This window comes from Nomia melanderi, chromosome 1 (genome assembly GCF_051020985.1).
Source record: "Nomia melanderi isolate GNS246 chromosome 1, iyNomMela1, whole genome shotgun sequence".
NCBI classification, from domain to species: Eukaryota; Metazoa; Arthropoda; class Insecta; order Hymenoptera; family Halictidae; genus Nomia; species Nomia melanderi.
Window position 1 is genome coordinate 24,509,017 of NC_134999.1, and position 21,244 is coordinate 24,530,260.

At 40.4% G+C, this 21,244-nt stretch overlaps 1 protein-coding gene and 1 long non-coding RNA gene across 20 annotated transcripts in view; one reads left to right on the top strand and one right to left on the bottom strand.

The window, feature by feature from the left end:
• LOC116428938 (uncharacterized) overlaps positions 1 to 21,244 on the bottom strand; it is a 333,442-nt gene that overhangs the window by 123,684 nt on the left and 188,514 nt on the right. For 3 of the 5 annotated variants that reach the window (XR_012998189.1, XR_004235393.2, XR_012998188.1), the window contains one exon: positions 18,604 to 20,948. The exons of 1 other annotated variant lie outside the window; for it this stretch is intronic. This is a non-coding gene — a long non-coding RNA (uncharacterized LOC116428938). Of the gene's footprint in view, positions 1 to 12,404; positions 13,405 to 18,603; positions 20,949 to 21,244 lie in introns of those variants that run through there. One more of the 5 variants, XR_004235394.2, reaches the window with a different exon arrangement.
• Positions 1 to 21,244, top strand: part of LOC116428922 (protein muscleblind) — a 438,439-nt gene that overhangs the window by 99,470 nt on the left and 317,725 nt on the right. The gene's annotated exons all lie outside the window — the stretch shown is intronic.

Consider the following 21,244-nt stretch of genomic DNA (forward strand, 5'->3'; position numbering starts at 1 on the left):
CGGGCAGCCCCGTTGAGGAAATGGGTTATCGATCCCGCGGACAGTGATTCGTTTTGACAATGCATCGAGGAGTGACATCACGATAGCCGAGCGCGATAACAGAAACAAATTTCCTACGCCATTTGCAGCGGGCTCGTTCCCGCCGGTGCGGTTTTCATCAGCGTCCCGACTGACGTTTGAATCGGCCGGTCTTTTTTTATTTTCAAGCTTTTCGCGTTCATTGCCGGGAAATCCCGCGTCGCGTTTAACTGTCCACTTAAAGATCCACGCCTCGTTTCTCAAATTTTTGCCCGATTATTCGCTGGTTATTCACTCTTCATTCGGACGTAAAGTATGCTCCGACTTTCTCGATTCTCCTGGCAGTTATTTCTCAAATCGGCGAATCACCGAATTCTCGCTCTATAGAAATTTACTATGCTGTTTGATTTACAAAATATTTCTATTAATAAGCTAACAGTAGAATTAGAATGATTCAGTTGATTTCTTTTTGCAATTATTAACCGTTTGCACTCGAGAGGCGCGAGATGATTGATTCAGTGAAATTGTAAGCTTTTGTATTTACCTTTAACTTTGTATAGTGCATCAATACGTGAAATATTGAAAGAAAATAGCTTTGTTCCCTAATTGATGTGTGATCTCGATAAATTCGTTTCAAAGAATCTTGTCTACACCTAATTGGAAAGAATTGTTAAGTAACGTAAGTATTGGAGCTTCCGAATTACTTGAAAACAATGATAATTCGTAGGATAATTGAAAATATACTGATGTGAGTTCCATGGACCTACAGAGGGTTGAAATTCATTTAACACTAGAGTATTTAATACGATTAATACGCAATTCCTATAAAAATTGTAACAATAGATTATTTCCAGTTTCTTCAGGTATTCATTATAGTACTAAGGTGACTCAGTCACCTTTTAATTTGATATGTGAAATATATAAAACAGCTTTGTTTCTTAATTGACGTATGTTTGCTCATTAATTCGTAGTGTCGTCTATGTTTCATTGGAAAATGTTGAATATTTCTAGTGGGAAGCCTTCGAGTGCAAAGGGACTCTCAGAATCAACATTAGACAATATCGAATATGTTTAGTGAGAAACTTGCGTAGTGCACAGGGTCTGTTAGTCGAATAAAGCTAAATGGCGTGTCAATAGGCAGAGATTACACGGGAAATTCAAGCGAACGCGTTTTTTACCGTCGAAACTACCGTTTCGTGTCCGTTACCGTTACCGTTAAGTGTCTGCAAAATATTTAATATTTCCAGTGAAAAACTTCTGAAGTGCAAAGGGCTAAAACACAAACTAATTCTCAGGGAAGGTCGCAGTGCTGATTTCCAACAATTAGACTCCGTGCTAAATTTGTATAATATTCCATTGAGAATCTCGAGACGTATCAGTTTGCAGCGAACAGCATCGTTTCGTAACAGCTTAGAAAAGATATAAACGCGTGAAAGAAACAGTGTTGCGTTGCCAACTCCGGTTACAGCCGCTTTACGGCATAGCTGACACGGACAATGCCATTTTTGAGAGAGTCCCCGGCGAGCTTGTTATTTGTGTATTTCTGGACTGGCGGCTGGAAGCGTAAGCTGACTTCTTGTAAAACAACCTGGTCGTACCGTTCTCAATGCCACTTGACGCATCGTAGACGCGCACGGAGCGAAAGGAGCTTCGTGATTTATGTGCCGGTGTCCGGCGAGCAGGAGACTTTATCCGCGTCCCGTCGAGCCCATCTGCACACTCGCCCTTCGCTCTCGAGGATATTTGTCGAGACAAATGCTCGTTATCGATAGTTCTCGCAGCGTGAACGAATGCAGAGGTCTGTCGAATTAAACTCTAAAAGTTATCTAATTAGATCACAAATCAAAAGATTTATTCGAATAAATTCATTCGACTTATATCTCGAACACAGTTCGGAAATTATGATTCCGAAGGACTGAAGCGCTGTCACGCGCCCGCCATTTTGTCGCAACGCGAGACATCGCAGCGCTCAGCACTCGAACGGTGACATTTATAAACAGTTGTCGAGACAAATGCTCGTTATCGATAGTTTTTGCAGCGTAAACGAATGCAGAGGCTTGTCGAATTAAACAAAGTATCAGATCGTTTGTCTAAACCATTGATAATTATTAGAGAATGAAAAATATATCTGGCAAAATAATGCTCAACGAACATTACTGATCTAATTAGGTCACAAATCAAAAGATAACATTTATTCCAATAAATTCATTCGACTTATATCTCGAACACAGTTCGGAAATTATAATTCCGAAAGACTGAAGCGCTGTCGCGCGCCCGCCATTTTGTCGCAACGCGAGACGCCGTAACGCTCGGCACTCGAACGGTATTTATAAACAGTTTATAAGTATTTTTCAATAAAATTGTAGTTAGATTCTGAAATCTACATTATCTACACACAGTTGCTCTCATAAATATTCAGACGTGTTCGCTCTCGAGGATATTTGTCGAGACAAATGCTCGTTTGTCGAATTAAACTCTAAAGTATCAGATCGTTTGTCTAAACGATTGATAATTATTAGAGAATGAAGAATATATCTAGCAAAACAATGCTATACTATTTTAACGTTTCGTAGATAATTAGATTAACACTACTAGCGTACCGGTTCCTCGAGTCTCCTCTAAATTCGAATATAAAACTACGTCGCCGCGTTTCGTCGCTTGTAATCTATAGAATGGCCGCTGCCGTTGGCCGGCCGTAATTCCGAATCGCGTTAAGTGTCAACCGATTTCGCATTTACGCGGCGCTGTCAGTTATTACCGAACAGAAGTATGACGCACCCGACAGTGTAAATAATTCAGGTCTCAATTACGCAAATTGCGAGGCAACGCGGTCCCGGCCCCCGCCCCTCGGATCCATTCCCGGCGACCCCTCGCCGATCCGCGCTCCGCGCCGCATTATTTCACTGTGCCCCTCCGCGCGCCGCTCCCTTCGGCCGGCAACCTTTCTCCGCGTGACTAATAACTAGTTTCGTGAGTGTTGTCGGGTTAAAAAATTTGTTTTCCCGCCCCGATCACTGGACGGGAGTGCTTCGTTATACACCGGTGACCCGCGTTTCCGCGGGTCGAATGAAAACACTTGTAATCTTCGGAATGCTAGGTGAATTCGACTGTGAAGCTAACCCTTACACTATTAACAAGCTTCTTGTGTTACTAAATATTTCGATTCAATATCAATCTTCTTATAATTGTCTCCATGCAATTTAGAAGCTTCAGTTACCATGGTAGTCAACGGTTAGTGTACAAACTGAAACATAATCCAACGAAAACTGAAGAAAATCACTTAGAATCTTCAGAATGCAAGATGAATTCGACTGTGTGAAGCTAATTTTCGTTGGATTATGTTTTAGTTTGAATGATATAGTAACTGAAGCTTTACACAATCGAATTCACCTTGCGTTTTGAAAATTCTAAGTGGTTTTACTCAGTTTTCGTTGGATTGTGCTTTAGTTTTACGTTAACCGTTGACTAACATGGCAACTGAAGCTTCTAGATTGCTCGAAAATAATTATAAGACGTCTGCTGGCTCACTCCTGTAAGTTTCTTTCTTTGTTATCTATGTTACAGTATTTTTTGATGAGTAAATTTTGGAAAGTTAGTTTTTATATATAAAAATAATAAAAGATCTTCACACCTGCGAAACGATTTTCAAATATTTATTTTCAAAGGGTTAAAGGTTGAAACCAACCCAAGGTTCACGTGTAACAAAACTGAACACTGAATCGTAACGTTCATAATTCGTGTACCGACTGAAACGAGAGTCGCCTCTCGAAGGGTTCAGCTTTCGCAGTGTCTCGACGGCGGCGTCGCTGAGACATCGTAAAGGGTTAATAATCGGCATCGAGAGGAGCGCGTGCCCAATCCGTCCGTGTTTACGGGCGACACATACACAACGCGGGCCGGGACAGAAGACGAATTACCGGTATCGATTCGTCACCGAAAACAAGGCGCACAGCCTGCGCCGTACGCTCGAGATTACATCGACATATTTGCGGAACGGATATAATGTTTACGCGCGTCCTTGAGCAAGGAGCCTCCGCCCCCGCTCCCCTGTACTTAGCGAATCACTTAACAACTCGCCGAGAAGTGACTTCGCTTCTGCTAATCTGCCTCCGAGTGCGAAATATAAGCTCGCGATAATGTACTCGACAATCCCGTCGCGAATCAAGATTAAGCCGAGCCGCGGACGCTAATATTCGCGAGGAAACTGAATATCGCGCGAACCCTCGGCCTCCGGTTGTTTTCCTCGCGACGCGGCAGTTTCTCAACCGTCCAAGCGGCTCTAATCTCCGCCGAACACCGCAGGTTTTTGCGCTGAGGGAATCAACGTTCGAAACGTGCAGCTCTCGCAGCAAACCGATTCTATTAACGCTGGAGAGGAGTAAGGCGATTTTTCACTGTTACAACGAAGGTTTGCCTTGTTGCCGGGGACTTGACACTCGTGACGTCAGAGGGCGGAGTTGGTCGCTCGTAGAGCTCCAATCGCGAGGCTGGGACGGTTTCCCCACTACTCGCTGCGCGATGTGGTTGGTGGGCGCCAGCGTGTTAGCCAATCGGACGTGAATCTGGAATCTAGCCACTTGGACGGGAGTGCCAGGATCCATGCAACGGATCATGTGGAGGGATGTTGGATATGTTGACCTTAGGTTCAAAACAAACTCAACTTTCGGCGCATTGTTATTCTTAGCGCTGAGGTTTGAACCGAAATAGATCTGAACTTGAGGAACCTAAGATTTTAGGTTCAAAAGTGAAGAAGAACAATGGGATTCTTCCACTTTCGGCGCATTATTATTAACGCGTTGAGATCTGAGCGTTGTGAATAGAAGAGTCACTGTTAAACCTAAGGATCTAGATCTGAACCTAAGATCTCAGGTTCAAAAGTGAAGAGGAACGCTTCCACTGTTGGTGCATTATCAGCTGAGGTCCGAGCGTCGTAAGGGTAAGAGTCACTCTTAACCCTTTGCGGATAAATGTCGGCACTTTGCTGAGATGAAACTTCCATGTTTGGAAAACCGAGTCGCGAACAAATGATTTAATCATTCGAACATCAAGAAATCAGTACACTTTCCCCATTCTTTAAGCATTCAGTGTTTCATTCAGAATCTGCAAAGGTTTTGCATACTTTCAACCATCTTCAAAGGGTTAAACCCGAAGATCTAGATCTGAGCCTGAGGAACCTAAGATCTCAGGTCGGAAACTGAACAATTGGACATTGTCAATAACATCCACTGATAAACTAAGGTCGGCTCCGCTCGTGTTTGTATTTCGAGGCACCTCCGCGGGAACCGCACGCGAAATCCGCTCGTCCACTGCGCCCCGCGTTCCAGCCGCCCCTCGCGGGCCGAACAAAGGGGAAATGAGTTTCCCGTCTAGAATATTCATCTCGCCTCATCTCGAGCCTGCGAGCCGCGCTCCGCGAAGATATTTCGGCGAATAAGGAGATAGGAGGCAAATGAAAGGTGAATGCAGCGCAGCTACAATCACACCGGGGAAATCGAACAGCCATGGAAAGAGGGATTGGTGTGGCACGGAGGGAGAGGGAAAAACAACGCGAAGAGAAAGGAAACACCGGGCACGTTGCTATAGAACACCTCATTTGCCAGAACGATTCGAAACGAGGGAGGGTGGGTCCGATAGCGAACGAGAAACAGCTTGCCGCTGGTAGATACAAAGAAATCGCGTAGATCCGCTCGTCCCAGCGAATTCGTTTTCCACGCGAGATGAACTTCTTCTTTTCTTCTTCCGGGGATTCCTCGGGAGATCGAGGTGAAGACTATGATCGTTTTAAATGCTACTGATTGGAACGATTACCGTTGCGGCTGTCGAACCGTGGAAGGACGTAGCGAATTAACAGTAGAACTACCGAGCATTTAATATGCGATTCCTATAAAAATTTTAACAATAAATTATTTTCTGTTTCTTCAGACATTCATCGTTAAACTATTTTCAAAATCGTTTCGAATAATCAATGCTTCGAAGATACCAATAAGGGAAATATTTGACGGACAGTTGTTAGTCTCAGGAGTTACTGGTGTCTGTTGAAGCTGGCAATTGTATCTTAGAAGCAATTGTAATTAAAAATTCACGCAATTGTGTTTCTTTCCCTTGTTTTTGTCGAGTAAACTATTCTGAGAAATTCTCAGTATACGCGTTGGCGAATCATTGTTTGGTTATTTCTGCGATAAATGAAAGGAGGAATGATTTTCAGCTGTCTGGTGGCTCTAGTGTTCATCGATCGATGATTCCTATTCGAGCTTTTTCGGTTCTTTGTCTGGACTCGCGGTCCGCAAGGATTTTCCGTTGCGGAAACAAAGGAAGCCAATCATTGGTGTTTTTTATTATTCTGTTGTGAATGTAAACTTCCAGCGATGCTTCGAGTTTCTAATCATGTTTCTTGGGGATGAAAGATTCTATGGAAAGCGAGTCTTTTGTTAGACCGTTGCTGTGAATTAATCAAATCGAGGAATTGCGGTTTTTAATTGATTCGCGGATTTTAGATGAGCTGTCGGTGATACAATTCCGTGGAAAACATTGTTTGGAATATTAGAAATTGATTTTAACGTCAGGTTTCCTAATTATTGGTGAATCTTTTGTTTTGGAAGCAGATTCCATTGCTCAATTCAAATTTATGGTCTCGTGATGTAGATCACATGGAAAATCTATAGAATTCGAGTGCAAAATGCTTAAATTAGACACTTAATTAAAGATTCTCCAAAATAGAGTATTGAGAGAGGTGATTAGAAGTTAGTTAAGTTTCAACCTTAATAAGAATTTAATATCAAGAGGTTTCATTTGAAAATCTTCTGAAATAGAAATGCTTGAACGTAATAATTTGAGATTTCTCATTAAATTCACACAGGAATAGTCGAAATTGAATGTATACGGCGCTCGATAGCTTCCTTCTTTCCTGCCGCATCGTTTCAGGTCACCCTGTAGAATATCGCATGATTCCAGGAACCGAGCCTAGTTATAACTCTCTTCTAAAGAGCGGCAGTAAAGATTGCGGTGATTAAATGTGATCTATACATCGTCTAACTATATCTCTTTGACATCGAATTCTCTGTCCGCTGTACAAGTATTGAAATTAGGACACTAGAAAACAGACGTAATGTCGGTTGTCGAAGTTTACTATCACTGAATCGTTGGAATTGTGAAACTAGCAGCTTGACGTGTGACTTTCGAGTGCAATTCTTTCGCTTTGCTTGTGAAGTTAACAGCAGGATGTTGAAATTGTTGCATTTTATGTGGAAGTAGTAGCTAGAAGTGTGACTTTAGAGTGAAATTTCTTTGCTTTGCTCACGAAGATGACAAATTGCTGAAATTGTTGCATTTTACGTGAAACTAGTAGCTTAACGTGTGACTTTAGAATGAAATTTTGTTGCTTTGTTCACGAAGATAACAGCAATTGTTGAAATACGCCATTGTTTGTCTTTGATAAATATTAATTTCAATATTCTATAATACTTATCAATGAATGAGAATCTTTCTTTCGATTTGTTTCGTTTGAAATATAAAGGGACTAATTTTATAAAGCTTATTCTATTAAAATACAATACATTTCTCAATACATAAATAACATTATCGATAAACAGTGACATCCAAAACTCAGCTAGCGAATCTGTCACTCCTAAACTCCTCGATTTCCTCCGTAGAAAACATTTGAAACCTCATTTGTCAACAGTTTCGCAGCCAGTAATTTTTTCGCTTCCCTGGAACTCAGTCGAGAGCGAGTAAACTTACTGTTGAAGTTGGCCGATATCGATTGAAAAGTTTGTTTAAAACATAGCACTCGTTGCTTCGTACGTCGAGCGAAAAGAATCTCCTGTCTTATAACGCGAGTCATGTTTCTGCCGACAACCGAAGGTAACTCATTAATCCGTTACATTTAGAATCCAAAAAATCTCAGGAAAACTCGAAAATAAATTTCCATTCACTGTCTGTTTCACGAAACGAATTCTATTTTCACATGAACAAGTAATTCTTTGTTTCGCTTTGATCTCTCATTAAAATATACTCTGATTTATTTTATTTTTATTTCAATTTTATTGCAGAACCAGGTTTTTCCAACTTTTCCACAGATTTTTCATCGAAACGGACTAATACAATAATTATTTTATTGATCATTTACTAGAACAAGAAAATGTATATATATCTACGATTAGGAAGTGTAACAATTGATATAGAAATGTAACATTCCATTTGAGTCGAAGGGAATCGGGATTCAATTTTGTTAGTTTCTCGATAACAGATCTTTGGACTTTTAGTATTGAAAGGCTCCGTCATAGCGAGCTATAGACAGTAACGATCCGCATGTCGGTACTAACTTCGCCGTCTATAATTTAGATCCTTTCTTTGCAAAGCGTGGCTTCAACACCGAAACTAAGACGCAAGAATTTCGTACGCAAGCGGCTCTTGACACGTTCTTAAGTTAACTGTGGAATTTCGTTATCAAAACCTCTCGTTCTGCAATAAAATCGTTCTGAGCAATACGCAAGCATCGACAGTAAATCAGAAAACGATCGAACGAACGAAATCACGATCGAATCCACGGTAAACAACAGCAAAACTTGTGTCCATCAAGAATTAACCCCCTGCCGTAATGACGAGTCAGACTCGTGAAGATTTCTAACCTAATTTAACAAAGCAGACCATTTTTCTATGATCAATGTATTCAAATGAAATTTCCACCTGAAGTAGAATGGAAAGTTTCGTTATATTCCTTAGAAATCGTCGATAGTAAAATATTATACTTCCTTAGTAACGAAAGTAAATAGTCCGTCAAGAATCGTTAATTACCGGTAGTCCCATAACCACCGAAACAGCTTATGAAATCACGGCCCGAGGAGCGTCCGTGGAACAAATGCTCGCGGGATTCCCCGTCGATTTTCCTTGGCTTGGCCGAGAAAGTGGCGAAAAGTGGGGAAAAACGTGGAAAAAGACAGGGGGAGTAGAATGGAGAAGGAGCGGGAGCACAAAAGACGAGAAACGAGAGCAAGCTCGGCGGGTCGAGGGGCGCGGGGGTTGTCGGGTTATCTAGCAAGTCACTTCATGGTGTGTATCCACCGACTACGAGGTATATCCCTTTACAGGTTGGGTGTTGCCGGAGGAGGAGGCGATGCGAGAGGTGTCATTTGTACACAAAAGAGGGTGGCGAAGCCGCGTTACCGTGGCACGTGCATTTAGGGGGGAGAAAGGGGGGGACAGCCAGACGGGGCCGGAGAAAAGAGCGGAACGTGTATTTACGAGCGTGCACGCGTGTATCGGGGCGCTATTCAAAGGCGACGCGGGAAATCTAATGAAAATTTTGAATAATAAATACGCAGGCCGCCGCGGGTTATTTCGGGAATGTTTGATCGCATTACTCGGGACGAGGAAACCCGATTTCGTTTTTAGACCGCGGCTGTTTATGCAGATTCGTCAATTTACTCGCTGATTTGTCAAACGGAAGATTTCCTACGTGCGAAAAGCGCGATTATTCAAATCTCGGGCTTATGTTGAATTGCGGTGAGTTGTCTACGGGGCTGTCTAATGTTTCTAATTGGAATTGTGTTAACCCCTTGACTTACAATAACGTATCAGACACGTAGTGTAGATTTTAAACAGAATCGAACAAGCATGAACATTACTCGATCCCTTTGAATTCAAATTTAATATTATTCTCCTATTGTCGATTATTATCTGGAGCAGAGATTAATATAGAATATGCCTCTAAATCTATTCTTTTTCTTAATGAGTTATTAATAACAAAGTAGTTGTATCGATCATAGTTGAGGAACAAATCGTAAGGTCAGGGGTTAAAGAGCAACATTGGGAAAAACGTCCATTCTTCGTTGCACGATTATTAGATAACAGATGTTTCTCTGAGAAATTATTCGATTGATTTAGCAACGCTCGGACTGAATGATAAATTGAAGGCTCGATAGATGCGGTCTTAGAGTTTCTATAGAGGTTATGACCGCCATTAACCCCTTACGATCGGCAGATTTTCTGGTGACATTAGCAACTAGTCGAAGCAGATGTATATACTTTCAAAGTTGTTTTTCTAGGTGGTTTATAATAGATACATGGATATTAAAGGTTTGTTGAATATAAATACTGTGAAGAATAAGAAACAATAGGTCTCGATCGTAAAACGCACGCCATATTGGTAGTCGAAAACGAACGTTAAGTGTCGCCATCTTGGTGGCACCGGCCGGGCGGAGTTAATGTACAATGGTGAATGAATTTCACAGCAACGAAAGAAATGATTTGTTTATTTATTGCAGTATTTTTTACTAGAAATATTCAACGTTCCGAGATCTAGACGATATTGAAAGCAATCTAACAATTCACAGAGGAATCAAGCAACGAAGCTATTCTATTTAAATAGTTCACATAGGAAAGTTCCATTTAAAATAAATATTCAACTCATCTTGTATCGAATCAAGTGACTGAGAGTCACCCCTGTGCAAAGGGTAAAAGTTCACAGATGAAACGATGTTTCCCTTCCACATGAACTGGAGAAATAGGGGAAATGGTCAATTCCTTGTTTCGGTCTGATGAATTGTCTATGGTGCTCGTTGTCTAATGTTTCTAATTGGAATAGTGTTGGTAAAGTAAGTAGTTAATGTGTGATAGTTAATATTGAATATCAAACGTTCTCGACTGTTCCAATAACGATTACAAAATGAACTGTAAACGCAGAAAATTCAATTGAGAAGAAATGATAAAACCGAGGAGATAATTTCAAGTAAAAATTTCAGGTGTCTTTCGACACCTTGGGTAGTTCTAGTGTTAACAAACGATTTTACGATCTTACAGCTAATTCGCGGCATTTATCATTACACACTTTTCCTCGGTCTTCGAACCGGCGAGATTACTGCCGGACGAGCAGAACTAAACCTAGTTAACCGACATTAATTGCGCTGAATCGGGGAAGATTGATTCCGCCTAACATATAATTGACTCATTAATTTCCGAGCGTTGCATCACGCGTAGGCGCGATGCTCGCAACGTTTCATTAGCTCCTAATGAGATCATCGACGCGGAGAAACAGGAATTACGACTCGTACCTGCAATCTCGCGATTGTTCTTTCCGTGGCTTGCTAAGGAAAGAATTCTTTCGTCGAAAGGAAATGATTGTTTATAGATCTCAATTACAGATAGAGAACTAGCTCTTCGAATCTCAAAGTTTGCTTACGATTTTGTGAATCGTAAATTTTAGAACCAGCTTGTTGCAATTATTTTATCGTGGAAACTAGGAACGTGGGTCTATTGAGATTCGAAGTGGTTTTCTCAGATTAGGCGTTACTTAATTAACTTTTTGGCATGGTTCCCGTTCGCGTGAACCCGTACTTGTATCTGTGACTTTATAGTTTCGGAATCGAGTCTTTGAGAGAATACTATTACAAAAAGATACAAATCGTTCTACCGGTCAAATAACCGGTCGTGGTAGGTAAGACTACAAATTTTTCTCAGAAAATAAACAATAAAAAAAGGAGTGAATATTGAAGAATGTTTTACACATGTATTTTCGGAAAAGTCGTGAAGTACAAAGACGATCAGATACATTATTTATTAACAAATGAATTGTCTAGAACAATTTAGAGTGAGTGATCTATTAATAGATCACTGAGACTTAATGGGTTAACACTAGAACTCCTCGATTTTTCCTTTGGGATTGCTGAATACGTGCGAATATCTCTGAGGAATTACTGAAAAGTTGTTTAAGTAATACCTAAGCTGAAATTTCAAGCAATTTAGATCTCAATAAACCCACGTTTCTAGTTTTGGCAATGAATTTTTCAAAGATCAACTCGATAGATTCAGTGTTCACTGAGAAATTCCTAAAGAAGTTAATTAAGTATAAAGGCGATTCAATTACGTCTATAGGAAATTCTAATCGAAATTTGAAAAACAGTCATTCGACTGCGGTAGGAATAGTGTTAACACAGCAACTTCTTCCAAGACCGTTTCTTCCCGGTCCGCGTAACCAAATAATTGATGCAGCGAATAACAAGCCAGAAATTTAACGACGGCCAGGGATGACAGTAAATTCGTCGCAGCATCGTTCCGAGTTTGTTGTACAGCGGTCGCGAGTATGCATACGAAAGGGGGAGGTATTTTCTGGCACGTTGTTACCCCGGATTATGGCGCGCGTCTTCAACCCCGAGAGGTTATACGGCCGGAAGTTGAATGGTCTCTACAAAAGTTTCACCGTCGTGGAGCTCTGTCCTCGTTAATTCCAAAGTTTCGCGAATCTCTACCCTCTCCGCAGTATTCCCTCGGTTTTTTCGTCGCGAGGGGAGCGGGATGAGGAAAGAAACCCTCGCGGTTGCCGCGCGAGCGTCCATTTTCAGCCTAACGCAGAAAACCGTCATTGTCAGTAACAAGACGATCGGACACCCGTTTCTTCGAATTATTCAAGCTCTATCAGCTGTTTTTTAATTATCAGAACGCTTCGTAACAAGCCTGACACGTGCATCTTGCTGTTTTAGACTTATTGCGAGCATTCTTTCGATCGGTACATTTGATATTCTAGTAAATCGAGATTTCTCTTTATTTTAGCCAACTGAGAAATCAACTTTTAAGCCTTCGAATTAAAATTATTATTTTAGATACTCAGATATTCAGAAGCTTCTCGTTGGAGATGCTCAATATTTTCTAATGAGACTCTTTATGTCATTCACAGATTGATGCGTTGTAGTTTAATATTAACCCCTTGCTCTATAACTCCTACAATTGTATTGAACTCTGTAGGCTCCAATATTGTAGCAGTTATTAAATATTCTAATGAATCTTCGTTCCTAGTTCTCTAGGAACAATAGAAATGTCCGTAAATCTATCGTTAAAGAAATACTTTCATGAGCACAAAACAGTGCGCAATGGTTGATTGGTAGAATCGTCTGATGTCAAGGATTTAAACCAAAGTTCCATCGAATTTGGTCACGTCGATATCGGCTGATCGTGGTTAGCAACAAGCAGAGCTCGTCGATCATTAACGGTAGCCGAAGAAGATCGTCCGTCGGCGGAACAGGGGGAAAATAGCGTGCGAAGCTTCAGCAATTAGTGCTCCCGTTTGGCTGGCGAACAAACGTTGCTCGCCGCTCCGGCGGAATAACACCCACGCGATAAAAATCACAGCGTGGCGGTCGTTTAACGCACTGGAAACACTGGAAATGTTATTAGGAAGAGAGTCGTGCTTCCTAGTTACATTCCATTTCCGCGCGCTCCATCAACTGATTCAGCGAAACGAATTCCTCCCCACCGTCGCCGCTTCCTTCTTTCGCTCCCTTTCCCGTCTACTTGAATTTACCGCCTGCTTTTTGCTTCCTGCGAGTTTTCAATGGACCCCTCGCCGCTTCCTTTAATCCTCCTCCGATGAATGCTCGGTCATTTTCACTTGGCTACCTGTTGTTGTATTCAGCTGTTACTTGTTTTGTCTGTTCGATGCATATATTAGACTGTAGTGTTATTGGACGATTGTGTGATTGAAAATTTTGTTTTGGGAGTTTTGATGTGTGGATGCGGTGTGTCTGTGGAAGTGTAGTGTTATTAGGCGATAGAGTAATTGAAAATTCGTTATTTTCTGAGTTTAGACGTCTACATACAGTACACGCACAAAACAATACCGTCATTTACTACACAATTTCGCAATAGTTCGATAAACTGCAAAGTTGACTTTACAAAGCATCTACAACTTATTTCACAAATACGAAACCTTCATCCCAAACAGAACACGAATTGACTTCTAATCTCTGATTTCCAAACCTTTTAACCCTTTGCAGTCGAAGATTCTTTGAAATATACAAAACCTTCGGCAGATTAAGTTAAATAATACACCAATTGCTTAATTAACACGTTATGCGCCACGAAACATAGACATAGAGTTTGTCTTCTGTAGCCAAGAAGAGTAGGAATAATTATTCAGATTTGGCGTTGCAACGTTTGCGTTGCACTATTATCAACTTAGTTGCCATATTAAACATTTTCATTTCACATCGGTTGTCTTGTACGTTACGATTGTTTTTTAGTCATTCAGAAGCGTCAGTCACCAGTGACTGGTGATGAAAAGGCAACTATGATCTAATCTCTTCCTATTCAACCAATTAAATCATTTACTCGCGACTCAGTGTTACAAATATACACTTCCATCTCGAAACATCAACATTCGTCATCAGAGTTAACCCTCATCATGACGTCACTCAAAAATAAAACGATCAAAATATCTTCTATACTTTCCACAGCAAAGTGGGACGTAACGAAAGGGCAGCTCGCAGATAGCGCGTAAATAGCATCCTCTTCACTCGCGAGTTCGCAGCGTGTAATATGGTAACGAGGCGGTATTTACGGACACAAGTGTTGTCTACCTGCTGGAATTTTTCGGCCGAAACGGTGAAATATCCCGGCGTTCGGCGAGAGCTTCTTTTCGAGTGCGGAGAACAACAGCCATTTCCTTTCGGGCGGCGCCGCCGCGCGACAATTAAAATTTCCTCCCGGATATCAGCTTGTACACGGTGTGTTAGCACTTCAATAACAGCGGAAATAATAGCAGCCGGGCTGGCTAAGAGCAAGCTTGCCGGCAATAGGCAGCTTGTAACCAAGCCACCCCTTTTCTGCTCTGTGCAACTCACGCTGGAATTTGGCCGTCGGCGTGGAATACGGCTCGCTAATTCACGCTAATCTAATTTACCGGGAGTTGAAGTAGCGAAAGGCACGAGCTGCCGTTGAGTTCAGCGAGAGAGCAAGGGCTCGGAGGTTAGAGTTTTCGATTATTGTTTTGATGTTTATCGGAGAATCTGTGGTTCGAGTAATTTGACTATGGAATCCGTTGGTTAAGCCTTTGCACTCCAAAGGTGCCTCTCAGTTAGATTGGTGCATGAGAATTTTTATAGGAATAGATATTAATCACATCAAATGCTCCGTAGTAGTGTTAACCCCTTAACGCACAGTTTTTTTGAAAAAAAAACCGGCCAAAAGAAATCAATTTTGATATACTGCGCTTTTGTTCCATGGAAAAAGGCTATATTTTATTCTTGAATAAATAAGTGTTATTGCTTTGTTATTTTCACATTATTATTTTCACAGTTTGGGCTGTTTAGCTCGAATTAACTCGAGCGTACAAGTTAAGGGGTTAAACTGACTTTTTGACGTTTATCGGTAAACTCTGAATTGAAGGCTAATTGGTGTACGATTCAATTTGCGTATTGTACCAGTCAAAATGACTAGTTTCAGTTTTTTGTTTAGCAATTGTTGGTATCTTCGAAGCATTGGATATTCGAAATGATTTTGAAAATAGTTTCACTTGAATGCTATAATGAATGTCTGAAGAAACCGAAAATAATCTATTACAGTATTCATAGCGATTATCCAAAGTTGCCTCTCGATTGCATGAAAATATGAAAATTTCGTATTTAACATTGAATCTTGAGTAATCTGTCGATACGTGGAATGAAATAAAATACCATTGTTTCCATTTTGTGAATAGATCCCTCGTTAAGTTGAAGAAAATGTCATCTATCTCATAAAAATAAATTGAATATTTCTGGCGACATTTTTCGAGTGCAAAGGGTTAATTAGTTCTTGGATTAGTGGAAGTGAGGATGTCGCTTGTGAAAATTTCTAGTCTTGCATTTGTGCGAATAGAGTCTTTCTAAATGTCTTGGTAATTGAAGTACTTGGGACATAAATATTAATAAATAAATATTCCCAGGTGCGAGATGAAATTTTGTTCATTTAATATATCGTTTGATTGGTTTCTTAATCTTCATCCTGTTTCCACTTGCGATTTCTAGATCAATTGAGCAAGAATCAATATTCGCCCACGATCAAAGCAAACAGCTACTTGGCTATTAATTATCCTCTAATGAAGCATCCGTTTAATACACAGAACCCGTCGATCTGACGGATGTTGAATGTTTCAACATTTAACAGTTTTCTAGGAATAGCTCGAACCTCTATAAATACAATATTAACCCTTTGCACTCGACCTTTGTCATTTGATTTCACCGAAGAAAATGATAAAATCTCAAATTCCATATTACATTGTCTATAACGTATAGACAGAAATAGTTCTGTCACATAATTTGCAAGGTATTTCTTTATGTTGTAAAAAATATCACTTGAGAATATTTCTTGAGAATATTCTCGAGTGCAAAGGGTCAACCCTTATCATGCCAGATGGTTTTATAATATAATTTATAATTTTTATGGTATCTAGTGAAAATGAAGAATGCTATAATTTCCTTCTCAGTAGAAAATTCGGATGTGTGGAAAATCTAATAATTTTAAGCTAGTTTCTTTAATCCTTATTCAAATATCAACTGCTGCAACATTGGAGCCTACAGAGTTCAAAGGGTTAACTCTTTGCGAAAGTTTTTCAATGGAAATATTCAACACTGCGAGATATGGATGATATTTGAAACTAATTTAACGATAATTAGATAAATTGAGCAACAAAGGTGTTTTATTTCAATATTTCACGTAGGAATGCGAACTTTAATTAGAAATATTAAATATTCAACTGTATAGCTTTGTTGTATCGAATCAAGTGACTGAGAGTCTCTCGAGTTCAAAGGGTCAAAGCAGAAAAATTGTGTTCCAAATAGTCAAATCAGAAAAATTGTGTCCTAAATAGTCAAATATTACAAGATCTCAAAGAAAGCAAACGACGTTCCCAAGAAACCAGCAATCTGCATCAATTTTTCGAACCCCATACGCATTAAACGGAAATAATCAGTGCTGTCCTTGATAACCTGTTAAATAAATATTCCATTTGCCCGACTATCACACCATGTAATAAACTATATAATAAAACTCGATTTGCTTGTCGAGTTTGTTTTGCCGAGGATCCCCGCGGATCCCACGAATCTTAACGCAACACCATTAGCCATCCGAAACCTTTTTTCGCGCCGATCATAGCCGGCCCCATAATGTCGTTCAATGGAATCCCAATGCAATCACGTTCGTAGCTCTTCCTTTCTAGGAGGATAGGGCGCCGCTTGCCAGAAGCACAACCCATTTACCGGGAAATGCAATAATTGCAAATTGTAATGGGACGGCACTCCAGTACCGCGCCATTATCGCTATATCAAGCTCCCTCTTCCATTCGCTGCTACTCTAACCGTACTTTTTGCCTCTGTAAATCCTGCTGTCCCTCCGGTTTTTCTGTCTTCCTCTGTTTGCCGCTCGCTGACGAGACGTCTGAGGGATCTCCCTTCGATCTCACGTGGAACTGTGCCGTTACGAACGAATATCCTTACGAAGCATCGGTTGAAGACGCTGATAGCAATGGAACTGTCGCTTTTCACTATGTTTTGGTGAAAATGCGTTGTTTGCAGTCGCAAGCGCTTTTCGAGGGAATCTTGAGAGATCGGTGTTTCGAAGAATAGTAGATTTTTGAGCTTGTGTGAAATGTGGAATAATTAGATTGCGGATTTTCGTGGAAAATTGATAAGAAAATATGTGTAGAATTTCTAGAATTTAGTGGTTTTCATGAGATTTGGTAGAAAACCATTTTCCATTGGAATTCTGCTTTTCTGATTATGGTTTTGAACAGTTGAATTTGCAGGAAGATCTGCAGTTTAACGTCATCGTAAAGCTTGATACCAATTCTTTCATGAATTCTTTATTTTTTCACATAAACATGTAATTCTTCTTCGTTTCGTTCTGATCTCACAATTAGTTGACTGGTTAAGATTGCCAAAACCATCCATAATCTCGTTGCATTCCATAGATTCTTTCGAAACGAACGACATTCCTGCCTTTCTTTTCAATTACAAACCAGATGTCTCTGAACCGATTAAATTTATTCAGCATCGAACTGAACGATAAATCAATTAGAGTCTCGACGGAGTTTCTTCAGAATCAGGAAAGTCGATTCAGTTCGAAGTCGAGTCAGTCACGGTGTTCGAATGGTGTTCATTTGTCGAGCCGTTCAAAGGTCCCGCGGCGGTTGCGCGCGCAGGCTGCGCAGCGCCATCTACGACGCATCCGGTCCCGCGTTTTTTGTTCAGTTGTTATGTGCGCGTTGTTTCTGTCAGTTGTGTGGCCGCGTGTGTGGTGATTTAATGTGCAATTTCGGGTAGTTAAAATATATTTGTCCGCTTGTCGAGTGGTTCGTTCGTTTCCGTTATTAAAGTGCTCTCGTTTCGCGTCGTTGGAGTGACTGTACGTGAGCCTCAACAGTAGAATTTAACTTTTGAACATCGGTGCACCCGAGGAGCAGATCAAGGGGCGACCGAGCAACGGGGCTGCAGGGAGGTTATAAGGTATATTTTGCAATGTTTTAGTGAAACTATCTGTTTTCGAAACTGTCTTGGATATCGAACACTTTGGGATATCGATTATTGCGAAATAAGGACATTAACACGTTCGCCACGTTAACTAATTCGAAATTATGTATTTAGTTTCTCCTTGGTGTTGCACTTGAGACCTCGGAGAATTCTCCTATGTATATAAAGTAAACAAATTTGTTAATTACAGTAATCAGTCATTTAAATGACGCGACAATAGTTCATGTACCACCCGTGGTACATGTGTCTCATGCGACAGACAAGAATGTACCACCATAAGAATATAGATAAGAATGTACCATTCTTTTCTGTCCCACTGGACGCATGTACCACCGGTGGTACATCCCGTTGCGAACGTGTGAATGGTTCCAGTGTTAAAGAGCAACATTGGGCAAAACGTCCATTCTTCATTGCACGATCATTAGATAACAGATGTTTCTCTGAGAAATTATTCAATTGATTTATCAACGTTCGAACTGAATGATAAATCGATTAAAGTCTCGATAGATGCGCTCTTAGAGTTTCTATAGAGGTTAATGACCGTCATTAACCTCTTACGATCGGCAGATTTTTCTGGCGACATTACCAGCTAGTCGAAGCAGATATATATACTTTCAAAGTTATTCTTCTAGAGGTGGTTTATAACAGATACATAGATATTAAAGATTTGTTGAATATAAACACTGTAAAGAATAAGAAAAAATACCTCTCTATCGTAAAACGCACTCAGGAACCAAGATGCCGCCATCTTGGTACCAGTCGAGAACGAAGTGTCGCCATCTTGTCGGCACCGGTCGCGAGCGGTTGATGTACAATGATGAATGAATTTCACAGTAGCGAAAGAAATGGTTTGTTTATTTATTGCAGTATTTTTCACTATAAATATTCAATCAAAGTTTGAAACCAATCTAACAATTCTATTTAAATAGTTCACAAAGCAGTGCAAAGTTCCATTTAAAATAAATATTCAACTCACCTTGTATCGAATCAAGTGACCGAGAGTCACCCCTGTGCAAAGGGCCAAGTTCACAGATGAACCGATGTTTCCCTTCCACGTGAACTGGAAGAACGATAGCAAAAATGGTCGATTCCTCGTATCTTCCATCGTTCTCGTCGCATTCGCGACAAGAACTCGCGCCTTAGAATTTTCTGTAGCCCCAGAATGACGCAGCGACCCCAGAACTCCCCATTCTCTGCCTTGCCCCCCATAAAACGGAATAAACGATTAACTCGTTGAATTCGGTCCGCCGCGTATCTAGAACTGCGCGTTTATTGCTCGCATGTTTGCCTTCGAGGACTTTCCTCGAAGGATTCGATTAGGGCTGGAAAATAACAGAGGGAGGGAAACAATCTAGTCGCGCCCTTCTCAATAGCAATTGATGCATTATACGCCCACGCGCAACGGAATGGCGACACTAATCTATTAACCGATATCCTCGAGTGGGGTGCTGCGTAATTTTGGGTCCTGAATTATCGACTTAAACGCTGTTCGCATGAACACGGTTATTATCATGTAATTTATAATAGACTTCTTCATTGGAGAGTTATTAGATATCAGATGTTTCTCGATCAATGATTAAAGTGAATGATAAATCGTTTCGGTAGATCCTCTTGTAGTTTCTATAAACTCGGTAGGTTTACAGTTAATGAACATTAACACATTAATGCAAGGTTTCTAGTCTATTGTTTAATTGCTAATCCTACGTTAACCCTTTGTGAGTGTCGGCATTCTAGCGAGATAAAATTGTATTTGGAAAACCAAGTCGTGAACAAATGATTTAATCCCTCGAACATCAAGAAATCATTACACTTTCTCCGTTGTCTATGATTTAAGCATTCAGTGTTTCATTCAGAATCTGCAAAGGTTTTGCATACTTTCAACAATTTTCAGCAAAGGGTTAAGTAACGTTTCAAATATGTACAGCACAAATCCAGAAATTACAAAATTCCCTATTTAATACAATTTTACAATAAAATCGATCCATTTCAAAATAAATCGAGAAACATCACAAAATAATTCCACTATTTTGCATACTTTCAACAATCTTCAGCAAAGTGTTAATGTAACATTTCAAACATGTACAGCACAAATCCAAAAATTAAATTCCCTATTCTTTCCTAAATTAGACATTTACAATTTAAAATAATTTTACAGAACATCATTCATCATCAATGCATCACAGAATAATTCCCCTCGAAATTACCCGCGTCCGAAAAAGTTAGCTCCAATTAGTCGGCGCAACCGTTTCCACACTTTCATTCCCGAAGATCATTCCAATCCATCGAGTCTAATACACGCCGGCGATTCCTCCGGCTCGAGTAAAAAAGGAGTGGATGATTTTTACCGTAAATCCGTGGTCGGCAGTTTTTCCCAGTCCGTTTCGTCCGGAATACCTTGGATAAATCGCGGAACGGTTTTATTGAAAGACACGAGCGCAAACAGTTACGTTGCCGGTATCCTTGTTAAAACCGATGCGGTACATGACGTACATCGTTCCCACGCGCAATAAAATGTTTCAGGATTACGCAATGAAGCTTATGGCGAAGTTCGCCATGCGCTGCGCAATTCCGTGCGGCATAAAGATACCCTCTTGCTTCGATAATGCATCGTACAGCGAACCGTTGTCATATCCTCCCTCTGTTTTATTGGCGACGGCTGGCCTGCAAAGGAAAAAAGCGAAAATAAAATTTAATTGTTTCGGCTACGATAAAACGTCTGGGACCGCGCGATATTTTTCAATTACGCTAAATATTTAACGGACCCTTCGCGAATGTCGCTTCTTTGTTCGTTGTAACAATCGATTCAGTAAAATAAATAAATGATTCGGTTACTCGAACAAGAGATTAGTTTCCTTTTCTTCATGTAAGGATTCGATATGGAATTTAATCCTTTGAACTCGAGTTTCTCACTAGAAATATTCAACATTGAGATACAATGTTGAATGAGATGAGATACA